This window comes from Arachis ipaensis, chromosome B6 (assembly GCF_059453495.1).
Source record: "Arachis ipaensis isolate K30076 ecotype BB chromosome B6, ASM5945349v1, whole genome shotgun sequence".
Lineage (NCBI taxonomy): Eukaryota > Viridiplantae > Streptophyta > Magnoliopsida > Fabales > Fabaceae > Arachis > Arachis ipaensis.
In genome coordinates, this window is record NC_142441.1 from 40159657 (window position 1) to 40172848 (window position 13192).

At 36.6% G+C, this 13192-nt stretch overlaps 1 non-coding gene across 1 annotated transcript; it reads left to right on the top strand.

The window, feature by feature from the left end:
* Positions 1 to 793: 793 nt before the first annotated feature.
* Positions 794 to 901, top strand: LOC148555249 (small nucleolar RNA R71). The gene has a single exon (XR_015887290.1). It is a non-coding gene; the product is annotated as a small nucleolar RNA R71 (small nucleolar RNA).
* The last annotated feature ends 12291 nt before the right edge of the window (positions 902 to 13192 follow it).

A 13192-nucleotide genomic window follows, 5' to 3' on the forward strand; every position in this document is an offset into this window, starting at 1 on the left:
TCACGTCCTCCTCTCCCTCATTGGGTTCGGCTATTTCACTTATGTCAATGGCCTTGCACTCTCCTTTTGGATTCTCTTCTGTATTGCTTGGGAGAGTACTGGGAGGGATTTCAGTGATCCTTTTACTCAGCTAGCCCACTTGTGCTTCCAAATTTCTAATGGAAGACCTTGTTTCATTCATGAAACTTACAGTGGCCTTGGACAGATCAGAGACTAAGTTTGCCAAATTAGAAGTATTTTGTTCAGAGTTCTCTGTCTGTTGCTGAGTGGATGATGGAAAAGGTTTGTTATTGTTAAACCTGTTTCTTCCACCATTATTAAAGCCTTGTTGAGGCTTTTGATCCTTCCATGAGAAATTTGGATGATTTCTCCATGATGAGTTATAGGTGTTTCCATAAGGTTCACCTAAGTAATTCACCTTTGCTATTGCAGGGTTCTCAGGATCATAGGCCTCTTCTTCATAAGAAGCCTCTTGAGTACTGTTGGATGCAGCTTGCATTCCATTCAGACTCTGAGAGATCATATTGACTTGCTGAGTCAATATTTTGTTCTGAGCCAATATGGCATTCAGAGTATCAACTTCAAGAACTCCCTTCTTCATAGGCGTCCCATTATTCACAGGATTCCTTTCAGAAGTGTACATGAACTGGTTATTAGCAACCATGTCAATGAGTTCTTGAGCTTCTGCAGGTGTTTTCTTTAGGTGAATGGATCCACCTGCAGAAGTGTCCAGTGACATTTTTGATAGCTCAGATAAACCATCATAGAATATATCCAGGATGGTCCATTCTGAAAGCATGTCAGAAGGACACTTTTTGGTCAACTGTTTGTATCTTTCCCAAGCTTCATAGAGGGATTCACCTTCTTTCTGTCTGAAGGTTTGAACATCAGCTCTAAGCTTGCTCAGCTTTTGAGGAGGAAAGTACTTGGCTAAGAAAGCCGTGACCAGCTTATCCCAAGAGTTCAGGCTGTCTTTGGGTTGAGAATCCAACCATAATCTAGCTCTGTCTCTTACTGCAAAAGGGAAAAGCATGAGCCTGTAGACTTCAGGATCTACTCCATTAGTCTTAACAGTATCACATATCTGTAAGAATTCAGTTAAGAACTGAAAAGGATCTTCAGATGGAAGTCCATGAAACTTGCAGTTCTGCTGCATCAGAGAAACTAATTGAGGTTTCAGCTCAAAGTTGTTTGCTCCAATGGCAGGAATGGAGATGCTTCTTCCATGTAAATTGGAATTAGGTGCAGTAAAGTCACCAAGCATCTTCCTTACATTATTATTATTTTCGGCTGCCATCTCCTCTTCCTGTTCAAAAATTTCTGAAAGGTTATCTCTGGATTGTTGTATTTTAGCTTCTCTTAATTTTCTCTTCAGAGTCCTTTCAGGTTCTGGATCTGCTTCCACAAGAATGTTCTTATCCTTGCTCCTGCTCATATGACAAAGAAGAAGGCACAGAAAAATAATAATAATAATAGAGATCCTTTATACCACAGTATAGGGATCCCTTTGTGAGTGGAAGAAAAGAGGGAGACAAAGAATGTAATGTAATGGAAGAAACACAACTGTGAGGATGGCAGAGATGTGAGATGAGATGTTAGGATATGAATGAATAAATAGAACAAGATGGGGGAGAGATAATTTTCGAAAATTATTTTGAAAAAGAGTTAGTGATTTTCGAAAATGGTTTTTGAAAATTGTTAGTATTTTTTCGAAAAATTTTTAAAATTAAAAAAAATAAAAATAAGAATAATTAGTTAATTAAAAAGAAATTTTTGAAAAAGAGGGAAGATATTTTCGAAAATTAGAGAGAGAGATTTAGTTAAGTAGTTTTGAAAAAGTTAAGAAACAAACAAAAAGTTAGTTAGTTAGTTGAAACAAATTTTGAAAAGATAAGAAGTTAGGAAGTTAGAAAAGATATTTTGAAATCAAATTTTGAAAAAGATAAGATAAGAAGATATTTTTTGAAAAGATATGATAGAAATTAGTTTTTGAAAAAGATTTGATTTTTAAAATCACAATTAATGACTTGATTCACAAGAAATCGCAAGATATGATTCTAGAACTCAAAGTTTGAATCTTTCTTAACAAGTAAGTAACAAACTTAAAATTTTTGAATCAAAACATTAATTGTTTTTGTTATTTTCGAAAATTTGGTATAAAAATAAGAAAAAGATTTTTGAAAAATATTTTTGGAATTTTCGAAAATAACTAAGAATTTTGAAAAAGATTTGATTTTTGAAAAAGATTTTGAAAAAGATAAGATCTTCAAATTGAAAATTTGATTTGACTCATAAGAAACAACTTGATTTTAAAAATTTTTGAAAAAGTCAACTCAAATTTTCGAATTTGATGAGAGAAAAAGGGAAAGATATTTTTTTAATTTTTGAAATTTTTATGAAAAACATGAAAATTATGCAATGCATGAAATTTTTAGATCAAAACAATGAATGCATGCAAGAATGCTATGAATGTCAAGATGAACACCAAGAACACTATGAATGTCAAGATGAACATCATGGACACAATTTTGAAAAATTTTTAATGCAAATAAAACATGCAAGACACCAAACTTAGAATTCTTTAATGCTTACGCACTAAGAATTCAAGAATGCATATGATAAACATGAAAAGACACAAAACAAAAAATCATCAAGATCAAACAAGAAGACTTACCAAGAACAACTTGAAGATCATGAAGAACACTATGAATGCAATCAATGCATAAAATTTTCGAAAAATGCAAGATGCATATGCAAGTGACACCAAACTTATGATATGACTCAAGACTCAAACAAGAAACAAAAATATTTTTGATTTTTATGATTTTCTAATTTTTTTTTGAATTTTTGAAAATTAATTGAAAAAGAAAAATAAGGATTCCAAAATTTTTAATATGAATTCCAGGAATCTTGCATTCTTAGTCTAAAGCTTCAGTCCAGGAATTAGACATGGCTCACTAGCCAGCCAAGCTTTCAAAGAAAGCTCCAGTCCAAAACACTAGACATGGCCAATGGCCAGCCAAGCTTCAGCATGTAACACCAGAGTATATTGCTCTTGATAACAAATTGCTTCTCATCATTTATCAAGTATGTAACTTGCCTCTGATGGTTTGGAAGCCTCAGTCCAAAAGAATTTAGACATAGCTTTACAGCCAGCCAGGCTTCACATGCTTCATGAAACACTAGAATTCATTCTCAAAAATTTTGAATAAATTTTTGAAAACATTTTTTTATTATTATTTTTTTTTTCGAAAAACAGATGAGAAAATTTTGAAAATATTTTTGAAAAATTTTTGAAAAGAAAATAAAAAGAAAATTACCTAATCTAAGCAACGGTGCCAAAAACTTGGTGCACGAAATTGTGATCTCCAGGCTCGAACAAATCCTGGTAATGGCTCCAAAGCTTGGTGCTCTGATCTTAATTCATAATTGTCACAACTTCGATACAACTAACCAGCAAGTGCACTGGGTCGTCCAAGTAATACCTTACGTGAGTAAGGGTCGAATCCCACGGAGATTGTTGGTATGGAGCAAGCTATGGTCACCTTGTAAATCTCAGTCAGGCAGATATAAAGTGATAATGGTGTTTTCGAATATTATATAATAGAATAGGGATAGAGGTACTTATGTAAATCATAGGAAGGAATTTCAGATAAGCGAATGGAGATGCTTTTCGTTCCTCTGAACCTCTGCTTTCCTGCTATCTTCATCCAATCAGTCTTACTCCTTTCCATGGCTGGCTTTATGTGATACATCACCACTGTCAATGGCTACTTTCGGTCATCTCTCGGGAAAATAATCCAATGCCCTGTCACGGCACGGCTAATCGTCTGGAGGCATCACCCTTGTCAATGGCTTCATCTTATCCTCTCAGTGAATAATATGCTCATGCACCCTGTCACGGCATGGCTATTCATCTGTCGGTTCTCGATCATGCTGGAATAGGATTTACTATCCTTTTGCGTCTGTCACTAACGCCCTGCAATCGCGAGTTCGGAGCTCGTCACAGTCATTCAATCATTGAATCCTACTCGGAATACCACAGACAAGGTTTAGACTTTCCGGATTCTCTTGAATGCCGCCATCATTCTAGCTTATGCCACGAAGATTCTGGTTAGGAGATCTAAGAGATATTCATTCTAGCTTAATTCATGTAGAACAAAAGTGTTTGTCAGGCACGTGTTCATAGGGGAGAATGGTGATGAGCGTCACACATAATCATCACCTTCATCACGTTCTTGGGTGCGAATGGATACCTTAGAAACGAAATAAGATGAATTGAATAGAAAACAGAAGTACTTTGCATTAATCTTTGAGGAACAGCAGAGCTCCACACCTTAATCTATGGAGTGTAGAAACTCTACCGTGAAAATACATAAGTGAAAGGTCCAGGCATGGCCGAGATGGCCAGCCCCCTAAACGTGATCTAAGATAGCATACAACTGATCAAAGATGCCCAATACAATAGTAAAAGGTCCTATTTATAATAAACTAGCTACTAGGGTTTACATGAGTAAGTAATTGATGCATAAATCCACTTCCTGGGCCCACTTGGTGTGTGTTTGGGCTGAGCCTGAGTGTTTCACGTGTAGAGGTCCTTCTTGGAGTTGAACGCCAGTTTTTGTGCCAGTTTGGGTGTTCAACTCTGGTTTTGGCTCCTTTTCTGGCGCTGGACGCCAGGTTTGGGTAGAAGGCTGGCGTTGAACGCCAGTTTACATCGTCTATTCTTGGCCAAAGTATGGACTATTATATAATTCTGGAAAGCCTTGGATGTCTACTTTCCAACGCAATTGGAAGCGCGCCATTTCGAGTTCTGTAGCTCCAGAAAATCCACTTTGAGTGCAGGGAGGTCAGAATCCAACAGCATCAGCAGTCCTTCTTCAACCTCTGAATCTGATTTCTGCTCAAGTCCCTCAATTTCAGCCAGAAAATACCTGAAATCACAGAAAAACACACAAACTCATAGTAAAGTCCAGAAATGTGAATTTAACATATAAACTAATGAAAACATCCCTAAAAGTAACTAGATCCTACTAAAAACATACTAAAAACAATGCCAAAAAGCGTATAAATTATCCGCTCATCAGTCACTCGCTTCACTAAAGTATCAATGAGCATCCTAAACCTCCACCCAGAGGTACACCTACATGCTATAAAGAGTGGACTCCGTCTAGGAAAATTTCAAGAGGCCATCACCGTAGCCAAACCCAGAACCTTGGCCGAGTTTTGTGAGAAAGCCAAGGGTCAAATGGAGATTGAAGAGCTATGCCAAGTTTGGAAATCTGAGAAAAACCAAACTAATAAGGATGGTGACAAAGCCTGGGACAACAAGAAACCCTTTCGGTTAACACCACGTTACGATTCTTATACCCAATTCAACACCAAAAGGGAGGAAATAATCAAAGAAATACTGAATGTAAAACTAATCAAACCTACTCGAAAGGCCAAAAACTACCAAGATTTAAAGAATGTGGACAAGTTAAAGTATTGTGCCTTTCACCAAAAACATGGACATACTAATGATGAGTGTGTCGTAGAAACCACATTCAACCAACCAACTTTCTACAAGGCAATCTTCTCGCAATAAGTACAAAACAACTCATGCCCAACCCAATCAACCCCGGGGTATCATTAATTGTATATCTAGGGGCTTCGCTGGTGGTGGAACTACAAGCTCGGCTCATAAGTGCAGCTACCGAGCTATGCTCGTCATTCAAGGTGCCCTTGATAAACCCCTATTTTATGGTTTATCTTGTGCTCAATTGATTGGTTTTTATCAAGTCTTTGCACACTTATTCATACAAAATGTATGGTTTTACAATTTTCTTCCCGATTTTGTACTATGATTGAAAACATGCTTCGTTGCTCTTAAATTTTACTAATTTTAATCCTCTCTTATTACCATTAGATGCCTTGATATGTGTGTTAAGTGTTTTTAGAGATTACAGGACAGGAATGGCTTGGAGGATGGAAAGGAAGCATGCAAAAGTAGAAGGAATACAAGAAACTGAAGGAACTGCTAAAGCTGTCCAGCCTGACCTCTTGGTACTAAATTGACCATAACTTGAGTTACAGAGGTCCAAATGATGCGGTTTCAGTTGCATTGGAAAGCTAACATCTGGGGCTTCGCAACGATATATAATTTACCATAGCTTCCCCGAAGCCAGGTGATGCTCACGCGTGGATCATGCGGACGCGTGACCTGGCAAAAATGCAATATGGGCAAACGCGTGGACGATGCTTCCGCGTGACTTTGCAGCGACCTGTACGTACCAGAAATTGCTAGGGGCAATTTCTAGGCTGTTTTTGACCCAGTTTTCAGCCTAGAAAATACAGATTAGAGGCTATAAAGTGGGGGAATCAATCCATTCATTGAGACAACAACATATAGAACATTCATAATTCACAATTTTTAGGTTTTAGATGTAGTTTTAGAGAGAGAGGCTCTCTCCTCTCTCTTAGGATTTAGGATTTGGATTCCTTCATTTTCTTCATTCCAGGTTCAATTTTTCTTTCTTTATGTTTCTCTTCTACTTTTAGATACTCTAATGCTTTTATTTGTTAACTATTTATGTTGCCAAATTTGCTTATGAACTCTTCATGTTAAGATTTGAATATTCTATTTAATTCAATTTGAGGTATTTCAGATTTATGATTGTTTTATTCTATTTATGATGCTTTCAATTTAATTTAGATTTTTCTCCTTTTGGTTTTGGTTAAGTAATTGGTAACACTTGAGTTATCAGACTCAACAGTTGATTGAAATTGGGAATTGCTGATTGATTTGGATCGCTCTAAAGCTAGTCTTTCCATAGGAGTTAACTAGGACTTGAGGAATCAAGTTAATTAGTCCACTTGACTTTCCTTTATTTAGTAAGGGTTAACTAAGTGGGAGCAAAATCCAATTCTCATCACACCTGATAAGGATAACTAGGATAGGATTTCCAGTTCTCATACCTTGCCAAGAGATTTTCTAATTATTAATTTATTTTTCTTGTCATTTAAATTACTTGTTCCTTATTTTAAAAAACCAAAACAAAATATACTTTTTCCATAACCAATAATAAATCATACCTCCCTGCAATTCCTTGAGAGACGACCCAAGGTTTCAATACTTCAGTTATAAATTTTATTGGGTTTTGTTACTTGTGACAACCAAACTTTTGTATGAAAGGATTTTCTGTTGGTTTAGAAACTATACTTACAACGCGATTATTTTTATAAAATTCTAAATTAGCAGGAATCCGATCGTCAGCCCTCAACAGTCCATAACCTTTGCCCAATTTCCCAGAGATGATATTTCAACGGTCTAACTTCCATTCAAATGAAATCAATTTAGATGACCCAGTCATTATCTCCATTCAATTGGGGGATTTAATAGTCCACAAAGTGCTATTAGATCCCAGGAGTAGTGCCAATGTCCTTTTCTACTCCAATTCCAAAAAATGAAGCTAAGTGACAACACACTACAATCTTCCGCTGGAGACTTAGTAAGGTTTTCAGGTGAATAAATACCTATCTTGGGATCTCTGTGGTTATAGACCATAACTGGTGAGAATCCTCTAATAAAAACTCTAGATATTCAATACCTTGTGGTTGATTGTTTCAGTCCTTATAACTTAATTCTTGGCCGACCTTTCCTGAATAAGTTTGCTGCTATAGTGTCAACAATTCATCTCTGTGGTAAGTTTCATGTGTATGGCAACCTTATTTCAACAATTCACAGTGATCATCCTGAAGATCGACATTGCTATAATATCAGTCTAAAATTGCATGTGACAAACCGAGTTATAGGAGCGCAAGTAAACGTCGTCCATAACTCGCTCGAGCTTCCATCATTAGCCAAGTTGGACCCAAAAGCCGGTCTACCCATCCCAGTGGAGGAGTTACAAAAAATTTCTTTAACTAACAATCCAAACAGGTTCACTTTTGTAGGTTCACCTTTGCAAGAAGTCGAGAAGAAAAAAGCTCAGAAAATTTCATCAACAGAATGCCGACCTATTCACTCGGACTCCTGCCGAAATGCCCGGCATTGATCTTTCTATAATATCTCACAAGCTAGCATTAAACTCATCAGCTAGACCTATAGCACAGAAAAATCGTAACCTCGGTATGGAGAAATGACAAGCATCCTTGGAGGAAACTAAAATACTGATTGACTCTGACTTTATCTGAGAAATCAAGTTCACAACATGGTTAGCCAATGTTGTTATGGTAAGAAAAAACATAATGGTAAATGACGTATGTGTATTGATTTTACTAATTTAAATAAAGTATGCCCCAAAGATGCATATCCCTTACCATCTATTGATACTTTAGTTGATAATTCATCTGGCTTTGGCACTTTAAATTTTATGGATGCATATTCTGGTTATAACCAAATCTTGATGTATCCTTTAAATCAAGATAAAACTGCCTTCATAACTGAATATGGTACTTTTTACTATAAAGTTATGCCTTTTTGCCTTAAGAATGTAGGGGCTACTTATCAGCGACTTATGGATAAGATGTTCACCAAATAAATTGGTCGGAACATGGAAGTTTATGTTGATGACATGGTAGCTAAAACCAAGATCAGCAACTTTCACGTAGACGACCTTGTGAAGATCTTTGGCCAAATCAGAAAATACAACATGCGACTAATCCCCAAAAGATGTGCCTTTGGTGTCCAAAGAGGTAAATTTCTCGATTTTTTTGCTTACAAGCCAAGGTATAAAGGCAAATCCTAACAAGTGTCGAGCTGTGTTGGAAATGAAGAGTCCTCAAACAATAAAGAGGTCCAATGATTAACAGGAAGACTTGCTGCCTGATGGTGAGGATTTATACCGGTTCGGAATTCCATAAAATAATTCCGTTGTTAGTATAGTCCAAACCAATAGTCAATCCTCAAATCAAATTAAATTTTGGTTGTCACAAGTAACAAACCCCAATGAAAATTAACCGGAGTATTTGGACTCCGGGTCGTCTCACAAGAAATTGCAATGAAGTGCTCAATTATTGGCTACGAAGATGTAAGGGGGGGTTTTAATTGATAAGAGGGCAAGAAATTAAATGGCAAGAAAATTAAAGAGAGCAATTAAATAAAGCAATTAATAAAGAGAGACATTCATGGCAAGAATTGAGATCATAGGCTTCCTATCCTAGTCATACAATGATTAATTCATCTTATTTAGTCAACTCCAACAAATAGGGAGAAAGTCAAACAAGATTAATCAATCATACCACAAATATAAACAAGAATTTATCTTATTACGTCATCTCCAACATTGGAAGAAGATATAGGTTATCTTCCATGAGAGAAAGTCTAACAAGACTAGCTAATCTCAATCCAAAAGTCCTAATCAACTTACTAATTAAATTAGCAAAAGATTAGCGTCAATGGAAACAATATTAGCTAACAACTCTAGATCACCAACATGAGTTGGGTTTTTATGACTCAAGATTGCCTAATTACTCTTTCCAAGTCAAGAATGCTCAAAAATCTACTCTAAAGCCCAACCAAACATTTTGTCAAACACTTGGTGGGTACAAAGGGAAAGCATGGTAAATGAGAAAGAATAGTAAAATCTACCAACTACAAATTATAAGGAAAGTAAATCAACAATTCAAATCATCAATTAAAAGAACATCAACATTAAATTTCATTAAATGTAAACAAGATCCAACAAGGGTTCATCAACATAAAAGTAACAAAACAAAGGAAATGAACAAGAGAAACTAAGAAGATTAAGATGTAACAACAAGAAATTAAAAGAAAAACTAAATCAAAACAAGAATTAAAAGTGAGATTCAAGAAAATTAAACCTAAACTACCCTAAAATCTAGAGAGAAGGGAGAGCTTCTCTCCCTAGAATTCTACCCTAAAACATGATGAAAACTAAACTATGACTATTTGGTTCATTCCTCCCTCAATCCTTGGATTCAATAGCATTAGAAATGAGTTGGATTGGGCCCAAAATGAGCTAGAAATCGCTGGCCACGATTTCTCTTTAGTGGACCCACGTGCTCCATCGGCGCGTGCGCGTACATGGCGTGTACGCGCCCCTATGCGTCAGAAAACATATGGGAAATTTTATATCATTTCGAAGTCCCGGATGTTAGCTTTCCAACGCAACTAGAACCGCCTCATTTGGACCTCTGTAGCTCAAGTTATGGTCGTTTGAGTGCGAAGAGGTCAGGCTTGACAGCTTTATGGTTCCTTCATTTCTTCATGAGTTCTCCCACTTTGCATGCTTTACTCCTCACTTCTTCTATCCAATACTTGCCTTCTAAACCTGAAATCACTCAACAAACACATCAAGGCATCGAATGGAATTAAAGTGAATTAAAATCACTAATTTTAGGGCCTAAAAAGCATGTTTTCACATTTAAGTACAAATCAGGGAGAATTGCAAAACCATGCTATTTCATTGAATAAATGTAAAAAAAGTTGATAAAATCCCCCAAATTAAGCACAAGATAAACCACAAAATTGGGGTTTATCAAATCTCCCCACACTTAAACCAAGCATGTCCTCATGCTAAGAATAAAGAAGGACAAGAAAAGGGTATGAACATTTATTCAATGCAAATAAACTATATGCACTTATCTACATGAATGCAACTAAATGCAAGATGATTCTACCTACTTGGTTAAAAGTAAATCAATCCCCAAAAATTTTTTCTTTGAAAAGAAGTCATCACCCTAACCAAGTAGTCCTAACATAAAAAGAAATGGTGAAATATGTACAAATTCTAACTAACATGCAACCTATCATGCAATGTAACAACTAACTAACAAAGACAAAAATTAAAAATTGGTGTTGAAAAAGGAAATTGTTACCCATGGAGATCGGTCGGACGACCTCCCCACACTTAGAAATTTGCACCGTCCTCGGTGCATGCAAAGAAGAGCAAGTGGACGGGTGATAAACCCATATTTTATGATATATTTTGTGCTTAATTTGAGTGATTTATTCAATCCTTCACCCACTTATTCATATTAATTGCATGGTTTTACTTTCCCTTCCTTATTATGTGATGTATGTGAAAAACATGTTTCCTATGCTTTAAAATTAATTATTTTAATTACCTTTATTTCCATTCGATGCCGTGATTAGTGTGTTGAGTAGTTTCAGATCTTCTAAGGCAGGAATGACTTAAAGAATGAAAAAGGAAATATACAAAGATGGAAGGAAAGCACAAAACGGAGTTTCTAAAGAAACTGGCATCCACGCGATCGCATGGGCGACGCGGACACATGCCAAGCGCGAATCAACAGCGACGCGGCCGCATGACTGACGCGACCGCGCGCCTTAAGCAAAACACATATGACGCGGCCGCATGACTGACGCGATCGCGTGACAAGAAAAGCTCCGAATGACGCGACCGCGTGACCCACGCGGACGCGTGACAGAGGCCACGCACCAGAAATTGCAGAAAAGCTCCCAGCAATTTCTGAAGCCCTTTTTGGCCCAAATCCAAGTCCAGAAGGCATAGACCAGAGGTTATGAAGTGTGGAAATGCATCCATTCAAGGAGAGCTCGCCAATTTAGTTACTTCTCATGATTTAGATTAGTTTTGAGAGAGGTTCTCTCCTCTCTCTCTCTTAGGATTTAGGATTTCTCTTAGTTTTAGGAGTAACTCTCAATTCCAGGTTTAATATTCCTTTTATATTTTTATTCTACTACTTTTATTCGTATATATACTTTATGTTACCAAATTGGCTTATGAACTCTTCATGTTAGATTATAATTTCTCTTATTAATGTTATTTGAGGTATTTCAGTTTATGATTGCTTTCTTTAATTTATGTTATTGTTGCTTTACATCTGAAGGCATTTTTATTCCAGCAAATTTACTTTTTTCCCTTTTGGTTTTGGTTAAGAAAGCAGTAACTCAGGAGTTATCTTATCTCAACATAATTGATAACTGTTATCTTTGCTAATTGAATTGAACTTCAATAATCCCAACCTTTTTTTAGGAAATAAATAGGATTCGAAGATCAAACTAATTAGTCCCTTGACTTTCCTTTGCTTTAGTAAAGGTTAACTAAGTGGAATTAAGATTCAACTTTCATTATTGTTGAGAAGGGTAACTAATTTGGACTTCCAATTTCTCATCCCTTGCCAAAAGTTTGCTTTACAGTATTTATTTATTTTTAATTGCCATTTAAATTATTAGTCATATTTGTTCCTCATTCTTGAAACCCCAAATCTACAATCTCCATAACCAATAATAAGAATATACTTCCCTGCAGTTCCTTGAGAAGACGACCCGAGGTTTGAATACTTCGGTTAACAATTTATTTAGGGGTTTGTTACTTGTGACAACCAAAACGTTTGTACGAAGGGATTTCTATCGGTTTAGAGACTATATCTACAATGCGACTGTTTTTATGAAATTCTTTACTGGCAAAAATCCTAACGTCAAAATGGCGCCGTTGCCGGGGAACTGCTAATGTGTGCCTTATTATTGGTTATTGTAAATACTTTTTTTACTTGTTTATTTATTTCTGTTTTTCCTTTTTAATTTTATTTGCTACTATGAACTCTCACCCTTCTCGCTTTGAGTTTGGTTCTAACTTTGTTGAAGGAAATAGAAGCCACAGCAGGAATATGCATCAAGGTCAGACCAATCAAGGATGGATGGAGCCAAGAGGATCTAATCAACCCTTTAGGCAACAACACCCTCCAAGATATCATGGACAACGACCATTCTACAATGTATACCCAGCTGATAGATATGGTGGACAACCTTGTAACTACCAACAAGCCCCACCCCATGCCTATAGACCATCCTCTCAACATAACCTCGAACCACCACACTCACAAGCTTCTCTTCACCATTCGCCACCACATGATCCCTATTTACCCCAGTTCCAATCCAATCACTCCCAAGCACCACCACTTTCCTATGTATCATGTCCATATCCATCACCCCGAGAATCAGAGGTTCGCCTCAAGGAAACAGTAAATAAACTTCAAACAACCATTCGACAAACTGGACCAAGCAGTAATTCAATTAGCTTCTAGACGTTCGAACATTCAAGGACCAACCACAACCCCATGTGGACAATATAACGAAGAGCGTAGCATGAAGGAAATACTAGAAACTCCAGTGGACAAGACAGAGAATGAATTCGTACTAGAACAAGTAGAAGAAGCTGTCATTACGCAAGAAGAAGAGTTGGTTGAAGATCTAGGAGAGCTGAAC